The sequence below is a fragment of the Melospiza melodia genome, chromosome 13 (assembly GCF_035770615.1).
Source record: "Melospiza melodia melodia isolate bMelMel2 chromosome 13, bMelMel2.pri, whole genome shotgun sequence".
Taxonomy (NCBI): Eukaryota; Metazoa; Chordata; class Aves; order Passeriformes; family Passerellidae; genus Melospiza; species Melospiza melodia.
This window is the reverse complement of record NC_086206.1, coordinates 11,761,911-11,776,581: the sequence shown is the minus strand read 5'-3', so window position 1 is coordinate 11,776,581 and position 14,671 is coordinate 11,761,911. Positions and strand designations below refer to the sequence as shown.

Below are 14,671 nucleotides of genomic sequence, written 5' to 3'. Positions count from 1 at the left end.
TTGCTGTTGCTCTGACTATGCAAAGTTACATTAGGGGGTAAAGAGTTCACCAGTTTTTGATATATAAAAGGAAAACTAAAGTATCTTAGTGTGATTCCATGAAAGAATTTTAATATTAACTGAGCAAACAAAGCTTGCATGTATGATCTTCTGTTACTGTTTAAATTCTCATTATGTTTCAGGGCTTTATTAACTGAAAGTTGCTCCACAATGTACCTACTGTGTGAGCTAAGCTGTTCCAAATATTTTTCCTGACTCAAATCAATTAAGAATATTGTGTTTCATTGTGTACTTATAAATACAGCTACAGTCTCCCTCTAGAGAGTGTATACATTAGAAGAGACAATTTTTGGAGGGCAAGAAATTACTAGCACAGTGTTGAAAAAGTGTTTCCTCCACGAAACAGAGAAAATGTATTCATTTTTATTATATACAGTAATTATACATTGCATTACTCAGCTTGTCGTGTACCTACTTGTTTTATGTCCTTATAGTTAGATATGTTTCTATAGAATAGATTGTAATTTTCTGCTGGTCAAGATAAGAAAACAACACAGGGAGTATAATAATATATATATAAACAAAAATTAATATTTTGTCATACAACAACTTTTCCATTCACTTATTTTTTAAAAGGAATCTCAGTGTTGGGGTGAGAGAAACCTACCTCATATTATTTTAAAATCTTTTTCACATGCATTTCAGCAATGGAAAGAGCAGTGGAGTCAAAGTAATCTTCATACTGACTTGCATATATACAGGCAGAAGATATTTAACAGGGACATTACTGCTAATTTCTGTTGTGATTTTAATTAATTAATGTCAGTTCATCTGTGCACAGATGACATCCTGGGTTGGGTTCATTAGTCTGTGAATCCATTAACTTCAGGTGAGACACAGCAATAAGCACAAGCTGAAACTTGTTCTTTGAATTGGATTACACCCAAGTGTCGGCTGATTTCTATCTATGTTGGTTTGGGCCCTCTCCTCTTTTTTTGTCTTCTCTTTCTTAAAAAAAAGTGAAAAATCTTACCCAGATTATAGGGGAAAGCTTCTAAATACAATGTAAATAAGCATCTGAAAAGAAAGAAATCTGTGATACAGCTCATAGCTGTTTAGCTTTGAGTGAAAGACAAGAATTGAAGGGTGCTGTCCTTGCTTTTTTGTTCTTCTGGAAGAAGCAAAACAGGAGGAGGTGAGTCATGAGTGTTACAGGAAACATGCAGCTCAGTGGTACATTCTGTTTGGCTCACTGAAATTGTGGAATCCTTTTCCAGCCCCTAAATGATCAACTGTGTGCATGTAAATGATCACCAGTGTAGCTTTTAGGCTGAAAAGTTGTGACATAGGTGTAAAAATTACTTACAAGGAGCACTCAAAAGACAAATAATCATTCTCATGTCATTGGGGGTTGCAGATTATTTGCTGAATGAAAATGGAAACACTTTCACTCACAAAGAACGCAGAATTTCATCACATTCATATATCCTGAAGGAGCTGCTGAAAAGGAAGTTATTTACTGGAATTCAGAAAGAATTTTCTTGAATCCTTATGGTGATAATAGGCCCTCTTTCTCTCTGCATCACTCAGCAGGTGTCAGCACTGAAAATGTGGGCCTAAAATTTTCACATGGAGTTTTCTCCCTTATATTATTATTTTTTAAGAACAACAAATAATGTTTTTTGTTGAATCCAAAGAAGAAATTTGTTTTGACTGTAGAATGTGGTTCTGGAGAGGAACAGCAAGTATTACCCAGTGAATCATACTTTTCAAACAAAATGCAGCATACAGGAAAAGATCAAGGTTTATTATGCCTCACTTACTATCAAAGAAAAATGTAATGGCAGATGCAATGTTAGCAAATTCATGGTGCACTCTTCACTTTTCCACAGCAGATGAATGACTGTAATTGATGGACTGGTCAGACAGACTAAAACAAAATAGCATTTGTCTTTGACAGATCAAGGATTCACCTGCTTTCTTTTTGGAGAAAAACATGAAAGCTGGAATGAAGTTTTATTGGAAGTGATGCTTTTTCATTGTCAGCAACAGGCAAATGAGTGCTGGAGTGACAGAAGGTAAGCTCAATGTTCATATTTAATATTTTATTGCTAAAAGGCATGGATTTTTTCTGAGTAATTTATAATTCTAAGAGCAAGATTGAGCAGGACCCAGTGTTTAGCAACAAGAGAGGAGGCCAAATGCTTTTTCAAAACTTATTGTGTGCAACAAAGGCCCTTAACTGCTCCGTATTCCTCAGAGTGTGCACTATGGACTCAGCAATATGGAAAATAACCAGAAAGTCCTCCTTCTACCATCTTTTCTCCTTCTTGCTGGTTGGTATTTTCCTTTATGATGTATCTAATGACTCCTTTTGGTTTTTTGAGGGGTGTTAATATGGTTAAAATATTCTGGAAAGCCAAATATTATCCTTGTACCTTAGGGGGGAAGAGCCCATTGACATTGGTAGACAAGATCAGTGGTAGACATGCCTCCCTCCCACCCCCAGTGGACTGTCCCTTAAAACTATGTGAAACAAGCAGAAGATATAGTTAGATATAGTTTTATAAATATAATTTAATCCAAAAATTCCCAGTTCAGAGAAGGACTTGCAGAAAAACCTCACTATTTAAGTCAATACCTATTATTCTTCCCCCCAAAAAATTAGGGTGCTTCCAAAAAAAGAAAGGACATGGTTTTGTCCGCTGCCATGCTATCTAAAGTGCACGGCCTTTGCAACAAAGAAATCCAGTATATAAAACAACTTTTCCAATGAAAGCTGAATAAACAGTATTGTGTTTAATTTGCAAACTACTAAATTTGTGATAATGCTATTTAAACACTGTGGTTCTCTACTGTACTTATTTGATATAATTCTTTCTTTGCATACAACCATGTCCTTCCAATATGAGTTGTCACATCTCTGATAAAATGGAGTTGAGAGTCATGACAAAAGCAGGAACATCTGGGAAATGAGAGCAGAAAAGCTGAGTGTCAGATAGCAATCAATGGATCACTTAGGGCAATTATGCTTAGGAAATGAAGGTAGTGCGGATGATGTAATTTGCACAGGACCAGGCTGGTGAAGAGAGTCAGCACAGCTCCCCTTAGGCTGTTCTGGAGATGCCTGTGCAGATGTCTGTCCTGGAAATGCCACACGGCCAGGAGAAGCTGTCAGCTCCCTGAGGAACCTCCCACCTCAGCTGAGGCAGAGCAGGACAAATGCCCCCTGGCAGTGCCATCCATCAGGGCAATCTGTGTAAGCCACACTCTACAGAAATGAGAGAAATGAAACGTGAATGGAAAAGCACAGAGAAGTTCTCCTTCCAGTCAGTTTAAGCTTCCTGGCTCAGTCCAATCTTGACACCTCTCCAGTGACACGTCACTTACTCTGTCTTGCCAGGTCTGTCCTTTCCCATTTGTCCAAGTGTTTTTGACTTTTTTGTCATTTCAACTTAGCCCATCTTCCTTCTCTAAATTTTCTAGTGCAATTAGTTCACTGACTTTGCTGCCTTCCTTTTCACATCATGTCAATTATTCACTTGTCTATATTTCTCTTGCCTCAGCTGGGCACATTTCTCTTATGCAACAATTCAGCTTTAAGCTTCCCCTCCTCTTTGTGCTGCCCCCATTATTATTTATTAATGCTTTGCACAACTCTTCACCAAGAACTTTGACTTATCTTAAAGACTTTCAATAATTAAGCCCCACAATAAGCCTATAAAGGATGCAATTATATTATCTATTTACCAGATGGCTAACCAGGAACAGACAGAAGTTAGCTAAATTGCCCTGGGTTAGAAGTTGGGGAAAGACAGCACTGGGAATAGAATCCAGTGTTAGTTGAGTTTCTCTGCCAAAAGCTTGTAGTACTACAAAGTGTGTATACCAGCTGTTGGGGAATCACTCTGCTGGCCCAGAATTGTCCTGCTCCAGCTAAGAGCTTAAGATCTATTATTGAATAGGTTTTCAAACTCAGTCCTTGCCCTTTTCTTTCCTAAGGGGGCAACAGAAACATCTGAACTTGTAAACTTAAAATGAAACTCTGCTGATGTTTTCCCATCTCTTCTGTAGTAAGCTCTGTAACTGAGAGAAATCTATGGATAGCTGGATTTTTTTAAAATCATGTGTATTTTCAACAAAACACTCAGAAAAAGAGAATGTCACTGTTTGTCTGTCTATCAATCTTTCTGTCTGTCACAGTGTGAGCCAGTCAGACAGCCTGCCCATAGCACCAAAAAGCCATGCTGGATTTGCTATCTCTGTGACCAACCATCTGGACTACATACTGAATTCTCTGTCACCATTAAACAGAGGAATCACACTTTGTAAATAGTGACTTTAGGGATTCTTTTCCAGAGCTACTTATTTGGTGAGGCTGGCAAATTCTAACCAGTTCTTGTAAATTTAGGTCTTGATTTTCATGTTCATCCTATTGTCTTGTGTATGATCTTTGATATGTAGAATATTGAACAGAATAAAGCCTAGGGACTATTCCAGATACAGGGTTTGCTGTGTATTTATGAAAGCATTAACATGGTGCTCTGACTATTTTCATCAAGTGTTTTAGGATCATTTTAAGTCTTTGGGATCACTTTAAGTGTTACAATGGAGACTTGTGGTCCTTTCACGATCCTTTCACTGATCTTGAAATCTCATTTTAAGCTAGACATGTCTAATTTTCATGCTGGTAATTAATCAATGAAGAATGATTCTAATGAGGGACAGAAGTACTGATTCTCTGCTGCCAGAGCTGTGGCCAGAGTGTGTTACTTCTATAAGGTTGGTCCCATTCCCTGTGGAGATAGAGCTGTTGTGCAAAATATTGTCATTAAGTTGTAAACATGAGGAAATACCTTTTGGTCATTTTGCCTTGAACTACCTATGAGTTCCTGGAAGGTTTCCAGTGTGAATGGTGAGGGCAGCAGTCTCCAGTTGTTCTCAGCACAATTCCAGATCTTCAGGCAGGTGTGTATTCCAGTGCCCGAGGTGATGCCGTCCAGTTGGATGAGTTACAGTGTCCTGCATAAACTCACTGGAGTTGCAGAAGATCTTTAAGGGCCATTTGAGATTTTGTCATAAGGAAGATTAAATGCTGAAATCTGGATGGCCTTTCTACTTTGAGGAGGAAAAAAAGCCCATCCATATGAAATTGTGCTCATTACTGAGGAAAATAAATTCTTGTCTGTCAAGCAAACTGCTAGGCTTTAGAAATGGTTAGACTTGCACATCAATTACTAGGGAAAAACAACACCTGTGTACACTAATTACTTATTTAATGGAAGGTTTTCAGATATAGGGTCAAATTCTCCACTTGCATCAGTTGTATGCCACAGAAATGTCATTTTGTCAATGGAAAAACCCACTGATTTACACTGGTAGGTGTTAGAGTAAATTAGGTGAATGAGATGTTATGGTGCACAATAGGAGTGTCATTGTAATAAATGACATCTTTAACTTTTAAATGTATGCTTTATATATTCTTACATGATTGATGTCCCTTTAGGTACTGTTTGAGTTAATTTGGGTGCAGTTTTGTTTAGTCTTTTTCTCATGTTTGTTGACTTTTTACTCTCCTTGCTATGTCAAAAACATTTCGATGCTATAAATAAGAGCATGGATTAAATACATTCTTTGTGACAAGCAATGTGCAGTGCATTCACTTCCTTCTTCTAGAAGATAGATTATCTTTTTCATTATTTTGAATCTGCACTCTTCCAGTATTTTGAAGATCAGTAGAAGTACATTTAAACTCAGTTATGGAAAAATGATGTTATATATATCTTTTTTTCTGCTTGTGACAGATGTGTGCTTGCACCTGAAAATATCCACACTCATACAAACTGCAGTTTTAAGAAGTTGCAGAATCCATGACTGTGGTTTTATTTACTACAGGAGCTGTGTATGATGCTGTGGTACAAGAGCTTGTGTTATGATGGGATTGTGTATGATTCATAGGTTAAATCAATTAGGTTTAAAGTATTCCCTCTGGCTGAAGTGGTGGGTGTACAAAGGATCAGACTGGGGAGGTCATCATGCATCATTTGCAGCTCCCTGTGCCCTGGCACTTGAGGAGTTGTGTCCTAATTCCCAGATAGCCTGGCAGGTATCTTTATGATTATACGGGTATGGCCAAATCTCTTACAGGTGTAAGTTGACTTGAGTGAAACTGTGTGTTTCCACTGAGGGAAAATTTCATGGATGGTGTGCACTGCACCCACAGCAAAGGGAGACTGGCAGAGTACAGTACCAGTTCACTTAAATAAAAGCAAGAAACAGGAGGAAACATCAAGGGCAGTTAGCCATACAGTCTAGGTGCACGCAGAAGACACTATTGTATATTTTCAAGTTGTATATTTTCACCAAATATTCCATTTAGCCAGTGATCTGCAGGCAGGAGTAAGACAGGAAGAGTCTTTCCTTGTGTAACTGTCCTAGGGCTCAGAAAGTCCAGTGACTGTGAAGTCTAGTCTGATCTCAGGCAATTCTGTTTTATATTTGTCTTCATTATTGAGCATGCTTCATATTCTCTTCCTCGGCTCACTGCAGCTTCATTGCTTCATTTCATGTATCAGGAAGCCGGACAAAGCTCAACTGGCAGCAGGATTTAGACTTTTATTAAGTCAGATAGAAATCATCTCACTCAGTAATCTGGAAAGATGGTGAGAAGTCACTAGTTTGGCAGGATGGTCTTTTTTAATTACTGCAGATTTCTGATCTACATTTCCCTGCAGTTTAGCATATTGTTGTGAACTTGCAATGCGAGTGTCAAACTCCCCTCTAGTGGTTGGTACACAGAGAATAAACATTGATTTAGCTTGATGACAAGCATTTAACTCTGGACAGAAAAAAATGACAATTCATATGAGATTCTGATGGTTGTACATAGCAAAATTTATTTATTTGTCTTTCTTCCTCTTTTAATGATTTAGTTACTTCACATGTTGAAATACTGTAATTAAAACATGATTCATTGTCAAAGCAAACAAACAAACACAAACAAACAAAAAGAATGATGGCATTATGCTCTGCAAAATGCGAATGTGCCACCTATTGGTGATGCCTTTGCACTTCTTGATTGCTCTCCAGCAGGTCGGCGGCAAGGTCACCAAGAACAATGCCACTTGTCCCAAACCATAGCACAGGGCTACACACAGCTCTGTGCCTGTTTGTATTAGTGCAGTACTAGTGCTGCAATAATATAAAAGCAAGAATTGAGCAGTAAGTGTGAAATAAAGAACTGAGTGTTAAAAATGTGCAAAGAATAGAGTGACTCATTAAGTGTCATTATGATTAAAGAGTTCCATTTCTTGCTAACAGAGTTCTCAGCAGCAGATTGTGAAACCAGAAATACACTCTGCAAGGCAGAAGTTTTTTGCTATGTGTGAAGAGGAAAGATATGGTGAACTTGTATGTTTCTCAGCCATCTGAGCTGTAAATTTGCACCTCTACAATCCTCTCAGAGAATCTGTTAATAACTTTTTGGAAGCTATTCTGCTTGAATCCTATAAGGCTGTAAGACTGGATCCTGCCTGCACAGGGTCCGTGCATGGAAAGGAAGAAGCCTCAGGACATCTGACACTGTAAACTCTGTTGTGAAAGTTTTGTTTCCCAGTTTTCAACAGCAGCCTTCATTCATCCTTTATGCATATTCAGAATTGTATTTCTGTTGAATAAATATTTCCCACAGGTACCTCTTTTCTTCTGCAAGTGCCAGTGATTAAACTGGTCTATGCAGGAGTGGAAACTGTATTTTAAATCTGTGATCCTTCTAATTTGATTTTTCTTATAGTATATATAGCAGTGACCAATTGTCCCACTCTCCAGGATAGTATTCAATCACTGCTTATGGTACAGTGTCACCTCTACTTCATTTCATTTAGTAGGAAAACAAAAAATCATTGTTATTAGTTTCCTCAGTCTAAAACCAGCAAAACTGCTATGCAGCAAAAAATTGTGGAATGTATTTTTGCTCATAATCTTCTCTATGGCATAGTTATGGTGATGGTTTGGTGTGGTTTTTGTGTTTTGTCTTTTCTTTTTTCTCTTTTTTTTTTGTTAGTGTCACAGCTTAGTGAAAGGACAGAGTCAGCCCTGACTGGCTGCAATAAGCTAAGCACTGGTGTGTGACATTAAATGTACACAATAGAATGTAAGATGTCATTGGAAACAAAACCAGTTCTGGAGAGATAAGGTAATAGTGAGAGCTAGCACAATTAAAGTACACCACAGTGCAATATTTGACTAATCATCTAAAAATATTGGTTTTCCTTAAACTTGAGATTTGCCAGAATCACAAAACAACCCAGCAGCCTAGATAAAAGTGAAAATAAAGAATCAACAAACCACATTTGAAAATATGGGATGTGTTGTTATACCCATAAAGATTGTAAAGCAATGGCTGTGTCAGGTCCTCTTAAAAATAATACACTTTCATTTTATGTCTTAATGTAAGAGCTTCTTTTGGAGCAGATGTTCTGGGAGTGCTCCCTCCCTTCTGCAATGACAGAAGCATAGCAATGCTCCTAGAGAGGTTTACCTTTCAGAGCTGACAAGTGTTAAAAGAAAATGGGGGGTGCGAACAGGTTTATAATCTACATCACAGATATGTGGGAAAGGGTTTTAAAATACACTGTGTAAGGAAGAGGAGAAAAATCAGACACATTAAATAAAATCTATATAAATAGTAACAGTGAAGTCATAGAATGATCTTTAGCAAAATAAGCCCCACTAAAGCAGGCCATGAGCAGTGAGAGCTGCTATTTCTTATGGGATGCAGTGATAAAGAAATTACATACTTATTTGAGAGGAACATAAATAAAGATTAATAGGTTAATGAGTTATTTTCCTTTCATTACTATACTATTGTACTTTATTATAATTGCTTTGCACTCATTTAATTAAATTTGAACTAGGGCCAACACAAGATAATTTGTTTTCCCTGTACTAAACAATGAGTATGCAGATTGGAAGTACTGAAGCAGTAATCAGCCCTCTGTTTGCAACACTTTTCTACTCTGAGTAGACATTATAATTGATAATTTGATTGTTGCAGCACTCTGTGCAATATATTTTAAAGCAACATTAACATAATGGAAATTATGTTGTGTGCCTAATCCAAGCTTTTCACTGTGTAAGTATATGAATCCCATTCTGTAATGAATTAGGGCACTATCCACCAAACATGCATACAACCTTTACACGCCTCATTTTGGAACAGAGTTATCTCCTTCTACTCTCCAGTCAATGTCTTCTCTATCAAGTTATATCACTGAAGTTGTACACAAAAAGAGCTAAAATATCTAAGCTAAGCATTTCAATGAAGGCTGATTTGTTCTGACGTAAATCTTTCATTAAAACTAAGTAGGTTTTTTATAGTCCCTGTATAATTTTTGCGTTATTTCCAAGGAAGGTGTTTATCCTGTCCATTAGATTTTATCTTTCCATTGTCTCTTTCCATCTTCTGAGAACCCCACTAGCAAAACAATGATGTGACTGAGAAGCTGAGGTAGGACTTTTCAATGCCTGTAATATAAACAAAAGCTACCTCATTACATTTTTATATCTATTGAACTTAGGAAACAAAGCTTTATTTTGTTTTTCACGTTCTGCAAGAATGAGAGAAAAGAGAGGTTCTGTTTGATCTTTTCTTTTTCCCAATCACATGCCCACCATGCAGTTTTGATGCATTGCTTCCTGCTGCCCACAGGAGTTGGTGTCTGCATCTCCTGACCTGATGAGGTCCTGAGGGTGGTGGGACAGTCCTGAGCCCTTGTGTGCCACCTCAGCAGTCACCAAGGTTACCTTGCCTTTCAAGTGTGGGCCATGAAAAAGAAGTAGGAAAACAAAGTGAAGTGTGCTGGCTTATAAAACTCTGCCAACTTTGACTTTATTTGTTTTCTGACAAAATAAGAGTGGTTTTGCTTACGTAAATATTTGAGTCACCTCATTTAATATTTGCCTAAAGTGTCCCTGTACTAGAAAGGTGAGTTGTGGGTTTGTAAAAGAAGTTCAACTTCTTTGAGAAAAGTGTTGTAGAGGAGAGTATTTCACTTACTGTCTTTTAGAACTGAGCTTGAAAAGTCTCCTATGGTCTTCCTTATGTAAGGGATCCTACTGAAAATAATCATGATTAGTATTTTAGAGAAGTCATGATGAGCTTAACTGTGCTGCTCACTGGAGAGCAGTGCTAATGAGTGTGGAGAGGCCCAGGTTGCCTGCACAGACTTTTGTTCTCCACCATGTTTCCAAAGGAAGTTTTTGAAGGAGGTAGGAAGCCTGACTGGCAGGCTTGACTTCCCTTTTTTTCTCTTCTAGTGTCTAATTCCATTTCCTTTTGCTGACAATTCTTTAACATCATTATAAAGCCTAATATATTAGGAGAGAGGCCACTATAATACTCCTGGAGCTGAGAGAAAATCAGAACTACAGGAGAAATGAATGGTGTTACAGATATTCAAAAAGGTGTCAGAGAGTGCTCCTTGCATCACCACCCAGCTCTAAAACCACTGATCCTCTGAGAGCTTCTCTCTGTCTGTCACTATGGTCTGACACTACGTGCTTCCACTTTTATTGTTTTGGGATTTCTGTGCTTTTCCAGCCATGTCACAGGACCTTGGGGAACCCAGCCCCAGAGAGTTCCTCTCTTACATATGGGTTTTCACTAAACAGGTCCCCAAGATCTGTTTGGGGTCCAGAAGCAATGGGGTGGCTTTGTGTGCATGGAAGGAGATGGAGCTGCTGCCCATGGTGAGGCAGCACGGTGTGCTGGGGCTGCAGGATCCCTGCTGGAATTCAGGGTGCAGGGAGCTCCTCTCCCCTCCATTCAGAGCCTGCAGGAGGCTCCTTTCCTGCCCTCAGCAGCACAAAGACAGAAGCCTTTTGTAACTTGTCTACCATGAGGCCTAACCAAAGTCCCCTGAGTCTTAATAAAGGCTGCAGTCATCCTCAGTGTGTTCAGCTTTGCAATAAAGGTTGGTGCATTTCAATAACTTTTGAGTTTTCCAGAGACAGGCTTTGCCTGAGCAAAGAGACACGGGCTCCATGACAGACAGGGCATCATTTAGTGTTCATATCAAGGAGTGGTGGGATTTTTCCACACCACCTTAGAATCTGTTACGGTGGATTATGCCTTCAGAAAAACTAATTTATAATGTCTCAAGTAGAAAGTGGATCATAAGTGCTCTGTCTTTTTATACAAAGCCACTGCTGTCAGCCCATAAGGCAAATCCAGGGAGGCTTCTGTTTTCCATTTACTGTACTTTTCAATTGATTGGTCAGTGGTGTGTATCCTTTTTCAGTTTCTTTATTCCCTCTCTTTCAGACTTGGGATATCATTGCCTGAAATCCTGAGGGTAACATTATAGATTTCCTTTTATTTCACACAGAGACCTTTAAACACACAACATGCCTGAGTTGCCCCTCTATCTAGCTTTAAATCAGTCTGGGTGTGTAACTCAAATCATGGATTGAATGCTATAATATTGCTTCTTTGCACAATTTAAAAGCTTGGACTAAAAAGGGAACAACCCTTTTCATAGGTGTGCATAATAAATATAGCATGACTAGAGATGTAAGAATGGGAGAATATTTTGATATGAGGTGTTTTAACTAAGCTAGGTTTATAGTGAAATTGAAAAGTGCAAGAAGAAAGAAAAGCTCTGAAAAGCATGAGGGGATCATGGAAGGGTATGGATAGAAAATAAAATAGGAGATTTTCAAAGCTGAAGTTTTGTAGCTAGAGAATTCTACCTGCCATCCAGTGTGGGTACTTATTTGGGATAAATAAAATAGCAGTTGAGGCTGTTGAAATGCATATATCAATCATCTGTAAGATAAGGCAGGTGGGGAAGATTGAAAGATTACAGAACAAAGGGGAAAGTGTAAGTAAAAGGAAGAAAATAAAAGAAGTCTGTGTGAAGGCTAAGATAAATAAGAGATTTTCTGAATACACAAGAAATGAGGTCACTGGAGAATGCAGTTGAGTTTGAGACATTGCAAAGGTAGCCTACCTTTGGTTGAAAGAAAAATATTTTTCAGATCTTAAATTCTTTGAGTCAGTTTTCTCAATGAAGATAGGGATAATACAAAGAAGAGACACTGAAACAGAAAAAGGAATTATTATAGACTCTGAATACTAACAAAAATTAGCACTTTAAAAATCAACCCAGAATTCTGGGAGAAACTGAAAAACTCAGGAGGAGACATGAACATGCTGACCATGTAATTGGAAATAGTGCCTGGCTGGAAATGCCTGAAGGCTTGAAGTGTAGTCCTGGATGGTGATTTCTTGGCAGACTTTAGGTCATGACATGCAGTTTGGATAGTCTGTGGTTACAAGAGAATAGTTCTGTACAAAGCAGTTTCCATTTTCCTTGTGTACCATGGGCTTTTTTCAAGTTTACAACAGAAAGAAGGGCACCAAAATGAGACCAAGGCGAGGTTGATGTGGAGGAGCCACATGCTCACTCTGTTTGAGTCAGGGTATTTAAACACAATGAACTTGGGAGGAAAGACCATGAGCTTGCAATCAGGTAAAGAATGTATAACCTGCTTTCAGAGACAGCCCAGACCAATGGAGAGCAGTAAGACTGAACAATTCTCAGTGGCAAAACAAAACAAAAAGTAAAAAAAAAAAAAAAAAAAAAAAAAAAAAAAGAACAGCAAAAAGAATCAGTTCATCAAGGTGTGAAATGCAAATACAGAGGCTTCATGTAGCCTGGTGCTGGTGAGGCATGACAGTAATATCCTAATGCTCGAAAGACCAGTTTCAATTATCTTTTTTAAAAGTTACTGTAGGATCAGAAAAGGTTCAAAACCACTGCTAGTATGGTACAAGGGCAGAGAGACCTTAGTTATTTGTTTAAGTTAGAGAAAGCAGGTCTATAGAACAGAGGAAATTAGGAGGTCATCTCATTGAGTCAGAGATAATTCTGAAGGGAATAGGCAGGATAAATGCTACCAGGTTAGCTGAACTCTTTTGAGATGCAAGAACAAAGGAGATGAACTAAGAGAAATCAATGGCCACTGTATTTGTTTGGAATTCCTTACACAAACTGGGAGCAATTGCATGTATAAAATATTTCACTAATGGCAGCAAGAGGAAGAAACAATTGAAACAATAATTTAAAGGGTTAGTGTATCTAAGGTTTTAAAAATATAAACATTTAACATTTGCATTTACAATGAGCTTTTCTTTGCAAATAATTATACATAATCTTTTTGCAAGGCAGCTCTATTGCAATAAATAATAAAAGAAGGCAGAAAACCTTCAAAGTAGAAATTTTAATTTAGAGGTGGTTGTAACTCTGGTTATTGGAATTTTTCCCACACTGATTCCCCAACAGCACAAGTAATTTGTGTGTTGAAAGAGGGAGTAAACACTACTTTACTATATATACTTCTGTGTCTACCATTTATCCTGTTTGAAAACAAGTACAGCAGAAGGGATTGTGTCATTGGAGGAGTGACTTGATTTTTGGGTTTGGCTGGGTTTTTCTATTTGTGTTAATTTTTTTTTTTTTAATTTAATTTAAATTTACATCTGCTCATAAGAGCACACAAATGCACACACCACACACACACATATTTTTTGTATATATATATATATGTGTGTGTGGTATCATAACCCAGAAATTTGCATGCTGTAGTTCTGAACTTAAATTGTGAGAGCCCTTCAGCAGATTGGTGCATCCTGTTTAACCAGGAGCTCCCCTCTTCTGTAACACACTTCATGGAAAAGTGCTAACTGAAATGGGGGGCAGAAGGGACACAGGATTTTTTTTACATTTGAACTCCTGTTCAAATGTAAAAATGCAGAATTCTGTCTGTACATGGACTAACAAGTGTTATATTTTGTTATATTAGGAGTCCATCAAAGGCTGAGATGAAGCTGTAACATCCTGCCTGGAAATGGGAGCCTTTCCATCCGAGTGCTGATGGACCATCAGACTCACTCTGCCAAAGAGAAAAGTTAATCTGCAATAACTGGGGCTCAGGTTTGAGGCCAGACCACTTCTGCTCACCAGCAATGACCGCCTCTACAGAAGCTGTCAGCAGAGGTCCCTATGGTCTGCTGAAACCTGGAGCTCCCCTTTTCTTCCCAGGATATGAAGATGGACATAAATGTAAGTTAAAAGATGAAGCACATTGAAGGGTGGAGAGCTGTGTATGCTTGTGAAGGTGAATGAGTATTGAATTGCTGTACATTGAAGCAGTTAAAAACATTAATTACTCTGGATTTTAAGTATTAAAAGAAGGGTAACATGCACTATCTATGTTCTTCTAGGATGTGTGCCTGAGACATTAACATATATCTGCATAACCCTAAAAAACCCCTATAGATTCAGAACCATTCCTGAAATTTTCCTAGTTTGTGTTATGCTTTGCTAGGCACATAGAAAAGATAGGATTTTCCCTTCTCCTTCTCAGGCAAAGTGGGTTCCAAAGTGGTTCAAATCCTGGTAATCCAGCCTGAAGAATGAAATATTCCTGAAAAGAATATGAATGAAAGTATGCTGTCTGAAGAATAGATCTCTGCCAGGGCTGCTGCTCTTACAGGCACATCCAGGCTGGCTGTAAATGAGGTTGTGCAGGCAGTGATGTAGCCACAGCAGCTCAGAGCTGCACAGGGCACGCTGTTTACCCAGTTTCTCAGCCATGGAACAACATT

The 14,671-nt window shown here is 38.2% G+C and overlaps 1 long non-coding RNA gene across 1 annotated transcript in view; it reads left to right on the top strand.

The window, feature by feature from the left end:
• Positions 1-14,168, top strand: part of LOC134424041 (uncharacterized) — a 149,017-nt gene extending 134,849 nt beyond the window's left edge. Inside the window, exons 2-3 of the long non-coding RNA XR_010029315.1 lie at positions 1,961-2,078; positions 13,867-14,168. This is a non-coding gene — a long non-coding RNA (uncharacterized LOC134424041). The remainder of the gene's footprint in view (positions 1-1,960; positions 2,079-13,866) is intronic.
• Positions 14,169-14,671: the final 503 nt, after the last annotated feature.